A 19,802-nucleotide genomic window follows, 5' to 3' on the forward strand; every position below is an offset into this window, starting at 1 on the left:
GCGCGGCGCGAGTTTGTTCGCGCCGAGGTTGATAACCGCAGCGTTTCTGATACCTTCCGTCGACAGGAGCACTCGTTCGCCTGTCGTAAACGTGGCCGTGTTCTTGCGGCCAGCCTTATCAGCGTTCTCCTTCTGCTTGTTCACTGCGTCCTGCAGTGCGTCTCGAACATAGCGGGTGACCGCTTGGCGCTGTAGTACAAAGTCGGAGACGACTGCGGAGTCGATTGGTCGCGCCGCATGCTTCGGCGCAAGTGGGCTCGATGCGGAACGTGTCACTGCGTTGACCGATGTGGGGACTGGGATACACTCAAGATATCAATAGCAACCGGTGTGTGTACCGGTTGACCCAGTGCCGGTGTTATCGCTGGAGACATCGGAGCTATAGAAGACGGCTTGTCGGCAGCTTCTTCCCCACCCAGAGTGGAGACACACGGTGCTGTGGGATGGCCCACAGCGAGAAGAGCAGGGACGCGCGGGTGTCGCGCGTTGTTAATGAAGAAGGGCGTCAGCCCAGTCGACGCGTGAACCGCGTTGTTCAGCGCGAACTCGGCCAGAGGCAGAAACGAGCTCCAGCTGGAGAACGACGTCGCGTAGCTTCGAAGGACGTCTTCGAGGACGCGATTTACGCGCTCCGTCTAGCCGTCCGTTTCCGGATGGGCTGCTGTGGACATTAACAGCTTCGAGCCCAGCAGCTCGAAGAGCTTCGACCAGAAGGCCGACGTGAAGCGCGGGTCGGAGACGATGGATTCAGGAAGTCCGCATCGATGAAGTGCACCGCGTTATCTGCCGCGGTGATCGCATCCGACACCGGAATCAGGTGGACCATCTTGCTGAAGCGGTCTACGAACGCCAAGACACCTGAGCGTCCTTTAGCATCGGGTAAGAGCCCGAAGATGAAGTCCATCGACACCGAGCGCCAGGCCTCGGTGGCCACCGGTAGAGGACGCAGGGGAGCTGCGAAGACGAGGCAGGTTTCACGCGCTGGCAGATCTCGCAGGTGCGCACCCATTTACGTACCCATTTGTACAGGTGGGGCCAATAAAAGTCGCGTGACACAGCGGCAAATGTCTTCTCGCGACCGAGATGAGCACCCAGCGGGGCATCATGAAACGCATGGATAGTCCGTGAGCGCAGATCGGGGTCGTTAGGGACAATGATACGTGGGGTATCGAAGTTGTCGATGATGTACGTCAGCAGCTCGTCCTCGAGACGATATCGGTGGATTTTGTTTCGTACCGAGCGGGAAAGGGCTCCCAGTGTATCGGCGCTGGGAGAGCGGAGATGCTCCAGGATACTGGAGCACATCGAGTCGTGGTCGTAAGCAGCTCGTATCTCGTCGCGAAGTGGCATTACCGGGGAGACGCTCGCCAGGTTGACGCCTGACGCCTCGCACGTGGCACACTCGTCTACATCGTCTTCATCCAGTGAACCTTGTCGATCCAATGCACCGCGTGGGTCGTAGTCGGGACGCCGAGACAAAGCGTCGGCGAGAATGTTGTTCTTGCCGGATTTGTAGTGGACAACGAAGTTGTACTCAGAGAAGAACGAAAGTCAGTGGGCCATCCGCTGGGAGAGATGAGGACTCTTCATCGCTGTCCTCAGCGATGCATAGTCGGTGTACACCGCGAAGGTATCCTCCCCCAACAAGTACACTCTGAACTTGATCAGAGCGTAGCGCATCGCAAGGAGCTCCTTGTCGTGAACAGGGTAGCTGCGCTCCGCCGGCTTCATCTGCCTGGACTGGTAGCTTACGACACGCTCTCGACCTTCTTCATCGAATTGCATCAGCGCACAGCCGATAGCAAAATCGCTCGCGTCGCAGACGACGTGAAAAGGCTTCGAGTCATCCGGGAGCGCGAGGACTGAGGCCTCGGCGAGACTCTTCCTCACCGAGTCGAAGGCGGCTTGATGTGCGGAAGTCCACGACCACGACACATCTTTTTTCAACACCTAAGAGAGCGGCTGGATCAATCCGGCGTAATTCTTCGTGTACTTGTGGAGATAATCTGCGAGACCCAGCCACTGACGCAGTTCAGTGGGATTCTGTGGCGTAGGCCACGCACATATCGACGACACTTTCTCGGGGTCGGCGCGGACGCCGTTCTTGCTAACAAAGCAATCAAGCACCGGAATCTCCGGCGCGCAGAATATACACTTCTTCAAGTTGGCATACAGCTTGTTTTCGCGCATCACTTGGAAGACTTGCCTCAGATGCTTCAAGTGGACTTCAAGCGCGCTGAGGCCTCCCTCAGCGCGACTGTGTACGAAGATGTCATCGAAATAACTCGGTGCGAAATCGCGGAGCGGGCGCAGCACATGGGATACCATGCGATTGAACGTGGCTCCGTCGCTCATCGACTTCTCCGAAGTTGGTTGAACCGCCTCCCGTTCTTTCGTTTGGGAATTGCAAATCTAGTGTTGGTAGCAGTGCAGTATTATTCCTAGAAAGGTACCTCCGACGGCGTGTTGTGCTGCGGGAAATGGCCGCCGAGGAGGTAGGGCTTACGCTTGCGTTTGGTTTAATTCTGGGCGTTTGAGTGTGTCGGTGGGAGATGTTGATGGGGGATGTACGAGATCTGAATCGGGAAGACGCCAAAATCCTCGCCTCGTCCGCGCAGGTAAGCTGTCGGTTTTTGTTTATACTTAGACATGCATGGCTTAATCTTTCACGAGGAGTGTGTTTTCCGAAGATTTGGTGGCCAATAATAGACTGAAGTGAGCACCTTCACATAGTCCACATTGAAGAAAGTGTAGATGAGCTAAGTGCACAGCCAGCTGCCACAGTCTGGAGATTCATGCTTCTTGTCGGCAATTTCTCACGTAGCGTTGCGATTGAGTTGCGTTAGAAATCCCTGATAGCGTGAGCATAGCGAGCAGTTGGAGATCGTAATCATTCCGGATGAATTTACTGCCATTGTCAGCAAAGAAGACGCCACCCAAACGATCAAAAGGCTTGGACAAGCCTGTCCGCAAACGCCGATTCCTCGCAAGGATGTTCTGCAGAGCAACACATATGCAGTTAGATCAGTTTAAGGGCGCCATAGTGCCTTGTGGCATAACAAGCCACTCCCAGAGCATACCACTGGGAGTGCTTACCGCTGTGAGCGGTATATCGCTCAGCCTCATGAGGATTTGGTAGAACCCATCGGTCAAGTCGATGGCGCTGAAGACCTCACTACCCGACATTGCGTCGAGCACCATGTCCTTCCGAGGAATCGGCGTCTGGGCAGGGATGGTAGCGTCGTTCAGCTTGTTGAAGGCAGGGATGGTAGCGTCGTTCAGCTTGTTGAAGGCATGGACGATGCGCCATCCGCCCGTGGCTTTTCTTCACACAGAAGGTCGGACTGGAGTGCGGCAATGTGCTCTCACGCACATGACCCGCCTTGCGGCTTTCGAAGAAGTCATCGATAGCTTGGACCTGATCTCGCGGGAGCGGCCACTGCCGCGTCACAACTTTGACCCTGCCTTTTGCGGTCTGTATGACACGGGGGATGGCACTGATAAGAAGGGAAGTCGCACGAGAATGGAGTCGTCGACCGGGTTCGAGGCCCGTATCTTGTTGCAATGCATCGCTCGACGAAGACACATCCACGGGTCACAACTGGCGAAAGACGCATACTGGGGCTTCAAGAACGACCACCACAATACTTCGAGCCGGGCACGAGATCGATCTCGTGGCGAATTTCTCGGTTAGCTGGCAACTCAGCTGGGATCTTATCCGGAAATACATCTTCATATTCGCGGGCGGACTCGTAGACTGGATTGCCGGATTCGCGTAGCGCTTCCCAAGACTGCGCTGCGAAGCGCTCCTCGCGGGCCGACTTCGGCTCAGCACTCTTTGGACGCGAGACGTCGTCACTGACTGCATTCACTTCGAGCGACGCCGAATCGGCGTCGGTGATCAGGCAAATTTGCTCGATTTCAACGTCCTTGAGGCCGCGAAGGAAGCTCTTCCAGGAAAGACCTGGAAGTCGAGTGATCGACCCTGCGTCGCTAGGTGGGTTTGCAAACTCGAGTGCTCGTCGGCGACCGGGAGTACCTTTCACGTACTCAAGCACGCAGACCGACTCCGTCGGTGATCTGTCACTTGGCACGGGCTTTTGACGAGGTTTCAGCCGACGCCGCTTCGACTTCCGCCGCCTCGATTGCGAACTCGAGGATGACGAGTCGCTCTCGCTGGACGAGAGGTCACACCCCTCTAGCGGGAGCCCCTGCTCGACCGCGGTAGTGCTCAGCGGGAGCCCCTGCTCGACCGCGGTAGTGTTCAGCGGGAGCGCCAACTGCTCGACCACCGGCTCAATTGACGGGAGCCCCTGCTCGACCGCCAACTCGTTCGTTTGCGGGAGTCCCTGCTCGACCGCGATCTCGTTCGTCTGCGGGAGCCCCTGCTCGACCGCCATCTCATTCGTCTGCGGGAGCCCCTACTCGATCGCCATCTCGTTCGTCTGCGGGAGCCCCTGCTCGACCGCCGTCTCGTACATCTGCGGGGGCCCCTGCTCGACCGCCAGTTAGTCTTCATCCCCGCGTCGCCGCGGGGACTCGTCAGTTAACAGCACTGCGCAAGCCGTGCAGAGAGGGCCATCGCTCACTCTGTGCACAACGTGCGTCGTGGATGACCGGTCCACGAAGGTGACGTGAGGCCAATCCTTCTGGGCGACCAGGAGGTGCGTGTACACCTCGCTCACATCATGATCACTGCGACGCTTGACCGACCGGGCCAACCAGTCAATCTCTGGTTGATAGCGCGTCAACCACGGCATACCCAGGATGCAGTCAAACGCGTAATTCATCTCAATGACGAGGAAGTCGTCGTTGCTTCGGAAACCGTCGAACGTGTACGGAAGTGTAATCTCGCGCCGCGCGACGCGGCGTGATTTCCCATCGGCCAACTTGACAGCGACCTCCCCTCTACCTTTGCGGACAGTGATGTCCGACGGGAGTACCGACAAGCACGACGCGCGGAAGAAGTTGTTGGTCGCTCCTGAATCAAGGAGCGCTCGCAGTGGTCGCCGGGCACCGGCGACATGAAGACTAATCTTGAATCGCTCGGCGTGGTGGTGGCATGAAAGTGTGCATGCAGCACAGGAGGGCTAGGAGGTTGGGTTGCCACCGGGGGACCCGGACCTCTATTCCAGCCAGTAGGGCGCCCCGCACCTACTGACCCTGACCGTTTTTGGGCTGGTCAGAACTCGGCATCGACATGCGCAAGCACTGGAGCTGGCGCGCGGCACTTCGCCGCGTGATGACCGACCTTCCGACAGCGGAAGCAGGTGAGAGAACGATTGTTCCGAGCACCGCTCCGACGCGCTACAAGACGCTGACGATTGCTCGTCGCATCGATAGCGTCGATGTCCATGGGCTCGGGCGCCGAATCCCGAGCTGAAGCAGGTAGCGCGTGAGCGTATGACGCCGCAACCACGTAGTCCTCGCGTAGGGCGAGGGCGAATGCCTCTTCGAGCGTAGAGGGGTCCGATCTTGTAAGGCAGTAGCGCGTCATGCCTTCGCGCATACCGAACACGAATACATGAGCCTGAGAGGCCATATCGATCGGCTTAGACACGATGCACGACGCGAGGTGTCGTGTCTTCTGGACGTAGTCGCGCATGGTCATCGTGCCTTGCCGAAGGGCGAAGAAGTCTGCCCGAATTCGGGATTCATGTTGCGGCGGCTCGAACGCGAGCCGAAAGTCACTCTGAAGGGTATCCAGAGTGGGGAAGACGTTGGGATCGATAACCAACTTGCCGAGAGCCCATTCCTTGGCTTTCCCAGACAACCGCGAGAGGAGGAAATGGACCTTCGCGGAAGGCGCCTCGATCAACCTCGAGGCGATGGCGATGTCGATGTCGATCTCTTGAAACCAGCGATTCAGCGGAAATCGATCTTCCCCGGCATCGGAGTAGGTGGACGTCTCTAGCTTCACGACGTCATTCGTGGAGATACGCGAGGGAGTTGACACTCGCCGATTCGCATCGGCGAGCTCGCGTTCCATGAATTCTTGTGCCTCAACGCGCTGCTCGTCGGCCGTCGCTGAGCGCAGCAGCGACGTAACGACGGCTTCTCCGGACACCGCCGCGAGGCGGTGGAGATCTTCCCACTCGATCCGAGTGAAATGGAGAAAGGCAGCGTGGTCGAGGTCTTGGCTCATATCAAACTTGGTCGTTGGAAGGACCAATAAGTGCTACCAGGTGTGACGGGCCAGGTATTTACTCCGTTACCTGCTTACACTATAGTGTTGAGGAAGCTCGCAATAGGACGCCTGAGTCTTAGGTTTAAGGAAAAATCAACTCTGACTTTATTTTAGGACCAAGGCCACAGCCGTGGCCACTCAAATACACGTCAGATGTCCAATTGGCTAATAATGGGTCTGGCTCCCCATATATCAGCCAATGGCATGACAGCATTTCAGCACACGCTAGTCGTGTGCTGATGCACCTACTTATGTAAAGAAATCTATCTACTTATGTAATGGAGGGGCCCATTACAGTAAGGATAGTAAAACGAATCTATTGATTCGTATTTGGATGCACGCGAAATGCAGTACGGACCCATCTGTAGAGTTTTCGTAGTCAAGTTCTTGGGGTCAAAGAAGATAAATTCGCTTTTACAGAACGTGAAGATCTTGTTGCGGCCGTCCGAGATACAACGGATCTCATCACCACGTACCAGTTGTTTGTGTACTTTCAGCTCAAATAAATGTCCACGAAGTGCCGCCGGTTTCGGAATACCGTGGTGGACAAACAACAGCAGGTCATTTCGCTTTTGGTGGTGACGAGAACTGATCTTCTCCAGAACGCGGAGAGAGACAAACGTCGATGCAATTTTGAGCATCAAATCCTACAGGGTCATCGCGTTTCGGTATATGGTGGCACATCCAATGATGTGTAGGTCGTCCCCGTATCCCCTTAGACAGCCGTTCAAGCACCCTAAGGGAATACATACCAGCAATGTCGATCTCCAACCCCTGTATTCGAGCAATAACAAATTTCCTTTTCGTGCGCGACAGCAACGCGCCACACCGCCAAATATGGAGAAACGTTCTTCAATCTTCTGGGGGGAAATAGGCATCTTCAATGTAGCTGCAGCAGCGATCAGTTCACCCTCGTCCCACAGCGGCATATATAGCGTGCACGCCTCCTCTTTCTTGGAAACCTTGCGAAGCCATTCTTCGTTTGGGCTGGCGAAACAAACTATCTTCGAAGGCATTTTCGGCTCAATATCCGGTGGTCCATCGTACAAAGATAGAACGCCGTCCTTGCAGTATAAAGAGAGCTTCAGATGTCGGAACCACGACACCCCCAGACGTGGGTAACGAAGCTCCACGTCACGGTCGTCGCCGCCAAGAGTCGGGTCTGGACCTCGTTCAGATCGATGTCGCTTTAAGCGACTCGGAGTCTAGATCCCGGGATCCTCTGACACGGCAGGTGAAAGAGGCTGTCGAGATGGTGCTCATTAGACCTGAGGCCAACGGGAGGTATTGAGCTCCTTATCGGTTTTGGACGAGGACGTCCTGGAAGAGCTGAGCAAGCAGCGGCAGACGCGCTTGGGTTCTTAAAATTCTTAACCCCTCTAGCCCCGCCGCCTGTATTCTACAGGATAAAAATGTCTGTTTCCTGTATTCTTCAGGATACAAAAAAGGCCATTTTCCTCATTACAAAAAGTAAGTGTTTCCATACAAACTTCAAGTTTCCACTGCAATTAACTTTTAGAATCATGTTGCTAACCTCCGGGCAATAATTCGTGGCTACAATTTTTCGAGATTTAGGGAAAGCTAGCGGCGCGCAAATTTCGCGCCATATGCAAATCGGACGGGCATCAGCAAGAACGACCTCATGCCGAAGCGGAAGCACATCCTGCCAATCACTTGGGGCAAGCTCTGGACGAAACTAAAAAGGTTAGGATGGCAATTCGAGCGACCTAAAGGGCTATCCAACCAAAACTGATACTTCACGCGAGAAGGCTGGTCAAGAAGACCAAACGCTACGCATCTTGTCGACTACTTCGATGGGCCAGATGAAGTATGGAAGCATTTATCCGTGGAAGGTATGCCGATTGGATTTTCTGGCCTACGATTAAGTGGCTAATTTTGAAACGTTTGTATGATGAGGTTCCTCCTGCCAAGCGATCCGCATCTGTCTCGGCGCCTGTAGAGAAGCAGCTGAGCATGAAACCTGCTGCATCACCAACGAAGCCCATCGACCAAGACTCAGTCAACCTCCCGAGCCAAACCGGCGGAGACTTAGTTCAAGTCTCCGGCGAAGTCACTAGCCAAACCTCCACGCAAAGCCCCAGCCAAGACGTCTTGCAAATCGTCTACGACGGCCTCAGGCCAGGCGCCGCCCAAGTCACCTGCCAAGACCCCATCCACGCCGCCGCCCAAGGCTCCAACCAAGACCTCATCAGTGACGCCGCCCAAGTCAGCGGCCACGACCCCATCCACGACGCCGCACAAAACGCAGGCCACGCAATCTCCAGCATCTAAAAAAAACAGCCAGGAAGTCCACCGCTCCAACTATTGGAGCAACGTCATCGACGCCACCAAGGCAGACGTATGTAACCGCAGCTGCAAATCTGGTGGATTTCTCGACGGGTGACGACAGAATGGAGTCTGGAGATGAAGACGACTTTGTATTGGAGAATGGTGACGCAGAGGCGGCCAGCGAGAGCTCTGCAAGCGATGCTAGTGATCCCGAGGGAACAAGTGATGAAGAAGATGCGGTGGCTTTGTCGGTGGGTACGACCTTTGACAGAATGAGCAAGGAGAACCTGAGCGAGCACGCGAAGACGGGCTGGACAGCATACTTCGAGGACGAAAGTAAGTTCAATCCTGTACGGTACAGGTTTGCATTTATCAAACCCGTTGGACTATCCTGTATTATCCTCTAACTTTCAAACTGTGTGCTGAATGCAGGCTGCTCTCTCGATTTTCCTTCGGCAAGTCTGACCAACTGCACAGCAGCTTCAACTGAGAACGCGGAAGCACTCGGGTGTAATATGGAAGGACTCTTCTTCCTCTTTCTCCCCAAGGAGATGTGGATATCCGTCGCAAAGAAGTCCAATAGCTACCAGCGCCAGTTCCGGTCCCAAGCTATGAATCGATCATGATTCGCCAGCGCCGCATGAAGGAGAGACGCCCCGAGTACAAATTGAAGACTCTGCAACAAGTGAAGAGGGAACTAGACGCATCAAGCCTATCCAGCCGCATGAACAGGTGCATTTCATTGGTCTACTATGTGCAAGAGCATTATGCCCGCATTGCGAGAAGCTAGCAAACCACTGGGCAGTCGATTCACACGGCGCGGTACCGAAAGGCACCTTCGGACGTTTCATGTCAAGAAAACGCTTCGAGGAAATTGTGCGGTTCATGCACTTTTAGCAGCAACAACGGCGCCGGTGCACAGCAATACAAGACTTGTAAAATCAAGCCCATTGCCGATACAATCAATAAGACGTTCAAGTTAGCCACGAGGGTTGGACAGCGCATTGCATTTGATGCAGGTATGATACTCATGAGGAGCAATTACAACCCCATGCGACAATACCTTCGTGCCAAGCCCCGTCCGTGGGGTACGAAGTGCTACTTGACGTGCGCCGCTGCAACGGGTTATTGCTACAGGTATGTCCTGTGCAGGGCTGAAATCTATCAAGGGCGGTTGACGAGTGATAGTGCCGATCTGAGCCAGGGCCCAAACGCGGTAATTCGCAACCTTGATGCAGTGCTCGACGGACTGCCAAAACAGCGACTCGTCATTACGAATCGGTTCTATTCGAGCTTGCTGCTGTCTTCGATTCTTCTACAACGGGGTCTTTATCACGTGGGCACCATTCAGACAAACCGGCGCGGATATTGCAACACGATTCCATACAAGCAAGCCAAGAGGCGAAAGAAGATGATGAGAGGGCTGTATTAAATTGCACAGCCAAAGGTGGAGCCAAGCATGGTGGCCGTTTCGTGAATTTACAACCGTCCCGTTCAGTCATTGCCACGGGCTGTGGTACTGGTGTGGTAAGTTTGGTAAGACGTGCAGGCGCTGACACTGTTGACGTCCCGGCACCCCAGCTCGTCAAGAACTACCAAGAAGGCATGGGAGGCGCATATATACATGATCAGCTGCGGCTTTAGCGATATTCAGTACAGGTACTGGCATTTGTATCCTACACTTCTTTGGTTTCATATTGACAGTTGTTATCGTGTACACTACAGGGAGCGATGAAAATGAAAAAGTACCATCGCACTATCTTTCTCGGATTTATTGACATAGCGTTAGTCAATGCCTATATCATCCATCGCCGCGTCAAAACAAGATTGAATCCAGGTCGTGCTCCACCCACGCACGCAGAATTCATGAGATCTATGCAAGTCGCATTGTTGAACGTGGGAGCTGCCGATTTCGAAGGAGACTTATCTGTCGAAACTTTGGTTGATACGAGCGTTGTGCCGTCGATACACGCTCGCTACACACTTCCGGCCCATCACATACCTCGCAAAGTGGATATTTTCCGCACGACAAGAATCAAAAACAGAAAAGAATCGAGCAAAAGACGTCAGTACGGATGCAAAGTGTGTTCATTACTTCGCCTGGCAAAGACGCCGTGGGAGACACGTTTTACTGTGTTGAGTGCTCAGAGGAAAGGACGAATCGCCAGTTGGGGGCACGGCGAAAGATTTATCTATGCCAAAAGGTTCGCCAGCACGACCCGTCGGATATCAACAAACTCAGCAGCTTGCAGCCAGATTCGGCACAACCTTTGGTGCTCTGGTGCTTGTATACCCCCTGGTTTGAAGACAATTCGTATGCACCCACCAAGCGGCTCAAGCTCACGCCGCACTGGAGAAAAGATTGTTGACAGCGATGAAGAAGAAAGCTTGGCCAACGCTCTTCAAGATAGGCATAAATTGAGGTTAGTGCAGGAGACGTAGGCAGTATTGAAACAGCGTGCATCTAAAATAAGCTGTATGTCAACCGCGTAACGCTTGGAATGATTGTAGTCCGTTAGAGTGAATGTATTTGTAGAATTTAAGAGTTTTTTTCTACCTCTTCTATGTGTTAATCCTGGCTAATACAGAGTACACGATCCCGTACATTGACTGATAACCTGTATAAAACAGGGTAGATAAGGAGTAAGGAATGTGAGCTTCGTAAAGCTCCGCAAATAGTAAAATCAAGATAAAACACTATCCTGTATAATACAGGGTAAGTTTTGCCCTAAATCGCGGGGCTGGAGGGGTTAAGAGTCCCAAGGATCCGGTATATCCTTTGGCGACGGAGTATGCGGACGTGGTGAACAAACACCCACCGACCCAATTCCCACCGGATCGAGGCGTATGGCATAAGATTGATCTCGTGCCCGGCACAAAGTAGTGTGTCACTAGACAATGACCTCTTCCACGTGAGCAGTGCGAGGTCATTGATGCCTTCTTCGCTGCGAAAGCGAGCACAGGCATGGTGCGGGAGTCAAAGTCCCCGCACTCGACGCCAACGTTCTGCGCTCGGAAGCCGACCGGGAAGTGGCGTCTAGTTCACTCTTTTAGCAAGCTGAACAAAGCGACGGTACCGGCCCAGACACCAATCCCACGAAAGGATGTGTTGTTAACAACATGGCCGGAAGCGTACTGTACAGTGCGCTGGATTTGGTAGACGGATACTACCAGATCATGATGCGCGAGTGCGACATCCCGCTCACCGCAGTGAGCACTCCAAGTGGCATGCTTTGGGAGTGGCTCGTCATGCCGCAGATCTTGTCTAGCGCCCCGGCGACATTCAACCGCCTGGTGACGCAGCTGCTCAGGCCATTGCGAGCCTTCGTTTCGAAGACATCTTCGTCCATAGCCGTGCCGAGGGAGGCAAGACGACCATGAACGTGCATTTGGGGAACCTCCGTCGAGTGTTGGACGTGATGCGAGCGAACAATCTCTACGCCAACATCGACACGTGAGTCCTCGTGGCACCAGAGATCTTGGTTCTCGGCTGCTTCGTCAGCAACGTGGGCGTTCGGGATGGCCCAGACAAGGTCCAGGCATTGCAGCATGGCCAGTGCCCTGATCCTAGACGGATCGTCGAAAGTGGTTAGGCTTGGCCAACTACCTTCACAAGAACAGTGCAGGGTACGCGGGCCTCGCTAGGCCCTTGTCGGGTCTTCTTCAAAAGGACGCCGACTGGCACTGGGAGAAAGAGATCCTGGACGCCTTTGACAGCATCAAGGCCAGTCTTTAACAGGCTCTTGTCCTAGTCATGCCAGACGTAACGAAGCCGTTCAGCGTCGTCTGCGATGTATCCGACTATGCCATCGGTAGTGCGCTAAACACGAACGATTCATCTCGTTCCAGTCCAGGTAGCTCAAGGCCGCCGAACGGAACTACCCTGTCCACGACAAGGATCTTCTGGCAATGCAGTAAGCCCTTGGGAAGTTTCGGGCTCATCTTCTGCGCTCACGGCCCTTTGTGATCTACACAGATCACGCATCCTCGAGGACGGTGACAAATTTGCCTCATCTGGATGGAGAGGTGATTGTCCTTCTTCGCGGAGTATAACTTCCGCGTTGAGTACAAACAGGGCAAGCTCAATGTGCTTGCAGACGCCCTCGCGCTTCGTCCAGACTACGAGTTGGCTCATATCACACGGGTGACAGCGGATCTATATGATCGGATACGCGTGGCGCAGCGGGATGATGAGGCTGTCGCGCCTATCGTCAAGTTCCTCGCAGCAGGAACGAACGCGAAGTCCGACTGGCTTTCGTCACGACAGCGCACCCGGCTTCACCACTATGAGTTGAAGGATGGTCTCCTCTATTGCCGGGTGGAGCCTAGTGAACCTCTCCGGGTGGTTGTACCCAACGCCGAGGATCTAAAGTTCGACATCCTCGCGGAGGCGCACGATACGTCCTTTAGCGGCCACTTGGGCCGCGAGAAGGCCTTCATGTCAGTCTCTCAGGACTTCTGGTGGACCACATGTACAAGTGGGTCGCACGGTACGTGCAAACATGTGAAGCATGTCAGCGGGCTAAACCCGCAGAGCACGCTTCGGCTCCGCTCCAGAGCCTGCCCAATCCAACTATATGTTGAAAGTCGATGAGTCTTGAATTCATCTTTGGTCTTCCCGCCGACGGCCACGGCAACACCGGATTTTGGATGCTCGTGTGTCGGCTGACATATCTTACTCCAGTACACGTTACCACGACAGGCGAAGAAACCGAGAGGTTGTTCATCGATGGCGTGTTCCGCTATCACGGTCTCCTGGAGACGATTGTCTCGGACCGAGACCCGCGGTTCACGGCCGCGTTTTGGAAACCGCTGTTTTATTTACTGGGAGCTCGTCTGCAGATGTCCATCCACAGACAGGCGGCGAGACGAAGCGCGTCAATAGAATGCTCGAGGACACTCTGCGCAATGTGTGCGCGGAAGTCCCACGTACGTGATCGACGCAGCTTCACGTTGTTGCGTTTGCGCTCAACAGCTCGGTGCACACGTCCACGGGGTTCACGTCGTTATACTTTAATGGCTTCCGTCACCCCAGAGTGCCTCTCATTCGTCGAGGAAGCACTGCATCCTCTATTCTAAGTGGGGGAGAGGCTCGGAAAGCTCTTTCCTCTCAGGTCTCAGATGTGAGACCGGTTTCTCTGCGAATAAGTGGAATACTTTGTGAATGTTAAGCTGAGCGTGATCAGCAGGGTCCGCGATGCCATGGCAGCGTCCTAGGACAAACAGAAGGAGTACTTGGACAAGCATGGACGAGGAAACATAATGGTGTATAAGGTGGGTGAATAAGTGTTACTAAAAACGAGAAGCCTACCACTAGACACTGTAAGATCTGTCGGCAGCAACATGCTGAAGCACCGCTTCATTGGACCGTTCGCAGCTCTGGCCAGGCATGGTGCGTCGTACACCATCGACCTGCCCAAGTCAATGACGACGCACAAAACGTTTTACGTTTGACATCTTAAGCGGTAGCATGATCCACAGGGGTTGCTGACTCGCAGACCCACCTTGGTCCAACTCCTCAAAGTGAGAACCGGCCACAGACATCGACGAGAGCGTCGGAGCAGGCACCCACACCTCGGGCTGAACAGCAAGGCTGCGGTCAAGACCGTACGCCGTACGAACGGATCCTAGAGCCATACGCCGAGTACGTCCAGTACGTCGGGTACGCACCGTACACGTACGACTGGGAGTGCGCCGAATGCGGCTCCGGACGTGGCGGCAGAGTATCGATACAACGGATCATGCGGAAGGCCTCGTCAAGATCGGACGAAGCGGCCCGCCGGTCCACCCGCCAATGCAGGCTCGAGACGTCCCGCTCCAACAGGTGCAGGCGGCCCGCAAGACGAGTGAGCACGCCCTGATTTCCGGCCTGGGCGGCAGCATCACCGCCAGTCCAAAGGCCAAGTGCAATTTCAAGCACGAGGACGCGTTGGCGAAGGCGGTCAACCTCAGGGCCCTGTGTCGGATTCGCAGGAGAAGCACTTAGACGAGAGTAGCGTTACGGAGGCACCGAGTATTAGTACTCGTGCGAAGGCACCTTCGCCTCTGCTTGACCGGAACGGAGAAGTTCACTACCACGTGGAGCGGATTCTTTAGGAGCAACGATGTCGCCGTAAGCGACGGCTCCTCGTGAAGTGAAGAGGTTTTGTCCACTCCGAGAACTAGTGGGAGCCGACTGATAGATTGCCCGAAGGTTGCGCGATCTGGGAACGAAGCGACGGCAGCATTATAAGTAGTCCGGGTCTTCTTGCCTGAACGGGGTACGGACTCCGTACCCGCGCACATTGTGAGCGCTAGAAGCCGCGCGTTTCAAATGTCTCTTGGCAGCATGCGCTTACTTACCAAGTGGGCTTACCGGGCACGAAGATCACGCCGGACCAGGATGCGGGGCAGCAGCTGATCTTCATGAATCTTTCACAACACCGAGGGTGAATACTTAAGAGACTCAGCCCAGGCCCAGAACATGTCCTCATACGGTTTTCAGCTGGTACAGCTTTCGGGTAGAATCCAGGGGAAGTCCCAGAGAGGGTAGAGACCACCCCGGTTGGGCTTCTTTCGACAAGACGTGGAGTCCTTCAGAGGAATTCTGTGCGGCGCGAGAAGCACGCACCGAGCCGCCTCCAAGTTGCCGACGAATAGCTGCTCCTTCTGAACCGGAACACGCTCGTAAACACCCTATGAAGTGTGGTCACCGACAAGGCCGCGAGAAGCGACTAGGAACCTCCAGGAAGAGGTCAGCCCGAGAGCTCTCCTCGGGAGGCCAATATCCTCTTGAGTTGATGGTAGCTCCCAGACTGATTGGTGTCACCGCCAGACCCCCACGCATGCGCTGGGTAGCTTGGAAGTCCTCCTGCCGCTGGTCGGTGTCGTTCGTGATCTCTCGGGGCTCCTGAATAGCACTCTCCTCTTCCGCTTCATTTGAGGAACCAATAAGAATTCGATAGGTGTACCCAGTCTCCTTCTTTTCGTGGAGAGAAGACTTCTAAGCCGTGCGCTTCTTAGAAGGCTTGGCGTCTTCGGCTTTGGCAGCCTTAGCACGCGCAAGACCCTTGGCGAGCGAGAGACGTTTGAGAGGTTTCTCCTCCTCGTCGTCGCCAGCTTTAAGAGAGCCCTAAGCCCTGACGGCATGACTCTCAGAGCGCACAGACGTCCTGGGACTGTGATCGCCGTGTTCACTAGCGTGCCCTCCCACGGGGCCCGCAGGAGCATCGTGAGTGCTTCCGGACTCGGCCCCGTCCTCACTGCCCGAATTGAACTCACGTTCAGCGAACCGCGGGCTCGGACGGTTGTCTGGAGAGACCGAAGATGACGGACTGCGGCGCTTGCTTGCACGCTTTCTCGCAGTCGCGCCATTAGATGAACCGATCGCCTCTGAGGTCACCTTAGTAGCCTCCTGGAGCGCAGAGCCTTTGCCGCGAATCTTAGTGCTTTTGGCTTGCGCCTTTCCGGCAGCGGCTTTGAAGCGTGTTTTCGAATTCGCTCTTCGCAGTGTCATGGGGAATACTAAAGGTCGATGTGGAGACCGAGAAGAAGAGTGCCCTACCGCTGCTCGAGGCTCAAGCTGTAAAAGTGAGCCTCCGCTACGCTCGCGCAGCCAAGTCGATGTGATACGACTTTGAGAATGAGGGTTTGCGACGTACATTTCCTCATTATGATTGGTCGGTAAACCGAACCTAAGTGGTGGGGTGGGTAACGGGGTACGTATCCCCAAGTGTACCCCTTGTTACGTGAAGTGTGACACGCCACACGTTTGAAGTATGACAAGACACACTTCGGGATATCTGGTACATGGTACCAGGATTGCCCTAGGCCAACCATTGGCTGATGACATTGCTTTTCTTCAGGTGACTTATAGTTTGTATATCTAATCAAGCTTAGCCTACCCTTAATTATATTCAGCTTACAACTTATAGTAAATTGGTCACATCGCTCCCTTAGGCAAAATGGGACCTCTGAACTGCCGTTCACTGAGCGTTTTTATACTCTCGGAGGCCAACTTCCTCTTGCGCAAGGTGCTGTGTGACCCCGTCACAAAAAGGGGAACGTTTTTTTTTACAGTACCGTCTCATTGGCAAATCTTCTCAAACGAGACATGAAACGACAATCTGTAGGGATAATATTGCGTCTTCAGATTGGTGTTTTAAAACGTCTCCGTGCAACATCAACCAACCCTCGAATCTTCCGGCTGTCTCCCTTTCTGATTCGGCGAAAATGCAAGCGTAGAATCAGTTATTTAACCCTTTTTATCTTCTGTGGTAAATATTACAAACTTTAATTTTGATATTTCTGTAAAACGAGTCCTAATACCACTTTTGCGTTTCATTTTCGGTACGTCAGCAATTATTTTAGGGAAATCGTTGGTATCTATTTTGCGATTCTTTTGTAAAACGTGGCATAATGCATCGTCTTGCAACATTTTCCGGCTGGAGCATAGTTTGAATCAAAACTAAATCTAGAATTTTGATTGGGCCCTTTTTGTAAACGATGCATAATGCCACGTTTTACGAGGGTTGGCAACAAAACCTTTAAGGGCAAAGAAAGGACCGGAGAGTCGCTATAAGTCCGATTGGTAAGACGTATATTTTTACGCTAGGGTCTATCAATATGTCTATTCGATTGTAGCTGCGCCTGGCGACTGGGGTAGTACAATACCCGACATCGTCGACGTGAGTATGGCGAAGGGGCTTCAGCAGCTATAAAGCTAACAACGCCTCAAACCTTTAGTACTGAAAGATCAACCACCACTACATACACCATCTTGATCGCTTCAATGACTTCCCTGCCTTCTTTTCTCTTGTCAGTGAAATACATTAGCCGATTACGTCTTATAAACTTGGTAAACGACCTCTGGTGTCTTATCGATCAAACGTATCTTACCAATTTGATCTCTATCCTATACTATGTCGAAGTCAGTATGTAAAGGTTCCCTGCGTACTTACCCAGGGCCAGTTTCGGGTCCTGAATGTCCCTGCGATAGATCGCGCGTGTGCCAATGTGACACAGCCTGTTTCGCCTGGGCGAGGAATCCATACCATCGGGTTAGTAGCTGTGGCACTGTCCTGGGGTTTAGCCGAGCGCTTTACTTGTTGTGTGACGGGGTTACACGCAAGTGGCTACACTTAGTCACTTAGTTACGAAGGAGGTTTTCCACATTTATGTGAGATACACCAATGGCTACATTTGGCAGACTGTTGGTATACATGCATTCAAGGCATTCATTGATTGAAAGTCAATATCTTCAACCAATTAGAATAATAGGATTCTGTTAGCCATTCGTTGATAAATACCTTTTATTTAGAGTATTAGATTAGGAGGAAAACCCAGACAAACAAATAAACAGCTTTTTTCTAATTTTACCGGAAATCGGTTAGCGGAAATCGGTTGTGCTTTACTATTTAATTAAAAATATACTTTCGGACGAAAGAATAGTTAATACAAGGGAAAAGCAACTTACGCTTGCTCATACACGTGGCTCGGACAAGCGTTTGGGCCGAGAGCAAAGTTTCTCGACCTGCAGCAAGGTAAGCATGACGTTCATGCTTACGCCCAACGTGCACGGTACTTGGTCTCGAACATCGTAACCAAACCGATCGACGAGGCGACATAAGTCGTCACGTTTATTAAGGTCTTGAAGGAGGGGTCGATTGTGACCTTTCTCTTTTAAGAGTACCCAAGTACTCTCGAAGCTGCGATTGCTCTTGCGATGCAAGATGGGTTTAGCCTGAATCAGGCTAAGCTGCACCAGAACGTGTCGAGAATGGCACGCCCGAAGATGAGAGCAGGAAGTCCAGAGCCTAAGGACCTCTCGAGCGCTTCAACAGCTGGACGCCAACAGTCTACTCGGGGACAAGTGCGGTGTTACCAATGTGGGTACACCAGACACTTTGTGCGTGAGTGCACAGCGCCTGTGCACTCACGCACAAAGTGTACAGCGCCTGTGCACTCGGTCAGGGGCCAATGGGGCGATGCCGGGTATCTCCCTGTTGGCCCCTGGCCGAGTGTTATCAAAAATGTGCAGAGCCAGTAGGCGCGGGGCGCCCTACTGGTATTGCGGTGGCGCGTGTCTACAGCGGGCACGCGAGTTTAAGGACTGCAGACCCCACCGAAGGGGATTCTCGCTGCAAGAAGCAAGATGACAAGCCAAATCTTGTCATCCTGAAAGTGGCGTCGAAGAGAGCAGGCTCTCTTCGTGCTTTGGTTGACTGCTTTGGTTGACTCAGGTGCATCGACCACTATTGTTCGACTGGAAAGTTTCCCGAAGTGTTTTGGAGGTGCGGTTGGCAATAGGTATCACCGTAAGAACGAAGAAGCGCGTAGTACGCGTGCGCTTTCGTCCAAACTCAGGGTGTTTGTGGAAGATCTTATCGTCCTAGAGATGAGCGCTAAGTTTGACTTGGTATTGGACATACCATGGCTTGCGCGGCATCATCCAGTAATCAATTGGTCGAAGTGTATACTTGTATACTTCGGACGCAACGCGACAGAGATCGATGACTCTATCAGTGTCGCGCATGCACCGCAAGGTGCGTCCGATCATACCGTCGACGTAGCACCATACGCTGCAGCCTTCGGTGCCCATGCACAAGTCGCATCGACTGAGGCAGTCGCTGACTCTGTCTCAAATCAGAAATTCAATTTGAGACACGTTTATACTTCAAAGACCGTATCAACTCGGGGAGTTGATCGATCAAGTATAAAAGAACTTCAAGTCACAGGCAATGGCTGTGACGGTAGTGCGTCGGCCCCGGGGACGGATGCATCAGATATGCAAGGAACACAAACTACAGACAGTAGCTGTGATGTTGGCGTGCCAGATCCGGGAGATGACACGGTCGTGATTGGTTCAAAAATCACGATGGTCTCCGACGAAAGGCGTCGAGGTAATAAGGACGTGTCAGCTTTAAGAGTCGACACAAACTGTGATTTCAATATCGAGAAGAGACTCTGCCCGATAGCGTAGAGGTGATGACAGCGCGTCAGCTCCTGGATCTGACGACGCGGCAAGCAGTGTTGGCGATTGTAACCGTACAACACTGAAAACGCTTGCGTGCTCGCAGAATCCGCCGATGGTTACAACGGAAATTCGTCCAAGGCCGGGCCTAGACGAGAAACATGTGAAGCCGGGCCTCACAAGAACAAAAGACGACGCAAGCGACGAAAGCTGCTCAACTCTCGGTCCAGGACCAAGGCGATATTTACGATGTCTGCCGAGCAGACATCGGGAGACGACGTCGTGCGTCGAGACGCTGAACGTCTTGACCCGGACCAGTACTGGCATCCAGTACCCGTCGATGCAACTGCAGAATCGTCCGACGAGAGCGTCGGA

At 53.5% G+C, this 19,802-nt stretch overlaps 1 non-coding gene across 1 annotated transcript; it reads left to right on the top strand.

Annotated features, from left to right (window-relative positions):
* Nucleotides 1–2,469: 2,469 nt before the first annotated feature.
* Nucleotides 2,470–2,517, top strand: PITG_33001 (the record flags this gene model as incomplete). The annotated part of the gene is made up of 1 exon (XR_009934395.1): nt 2,470–2,517. It is a non-coding gene; the product is annotated as a 28S ribosomal RNA (ribosomal RNA).
* Nucleotides 2,518–19,802: the final 17,285 nt, after the last annotated feature.

Source organism: Phytophthora infestans, genomic scaffold (genome assembly GCF_000142945.1).
Source record: "Phytophthora infestans T30-4 supercont1.1 genomic scaffold, whole genome shotgun sequence".
Lineage (NCBI taxonomy): Eukaryota > Oomycota > Peronosporomycetes > Peronosporales > Peronosporaceae > Phytophthora > Phytophthora infestans.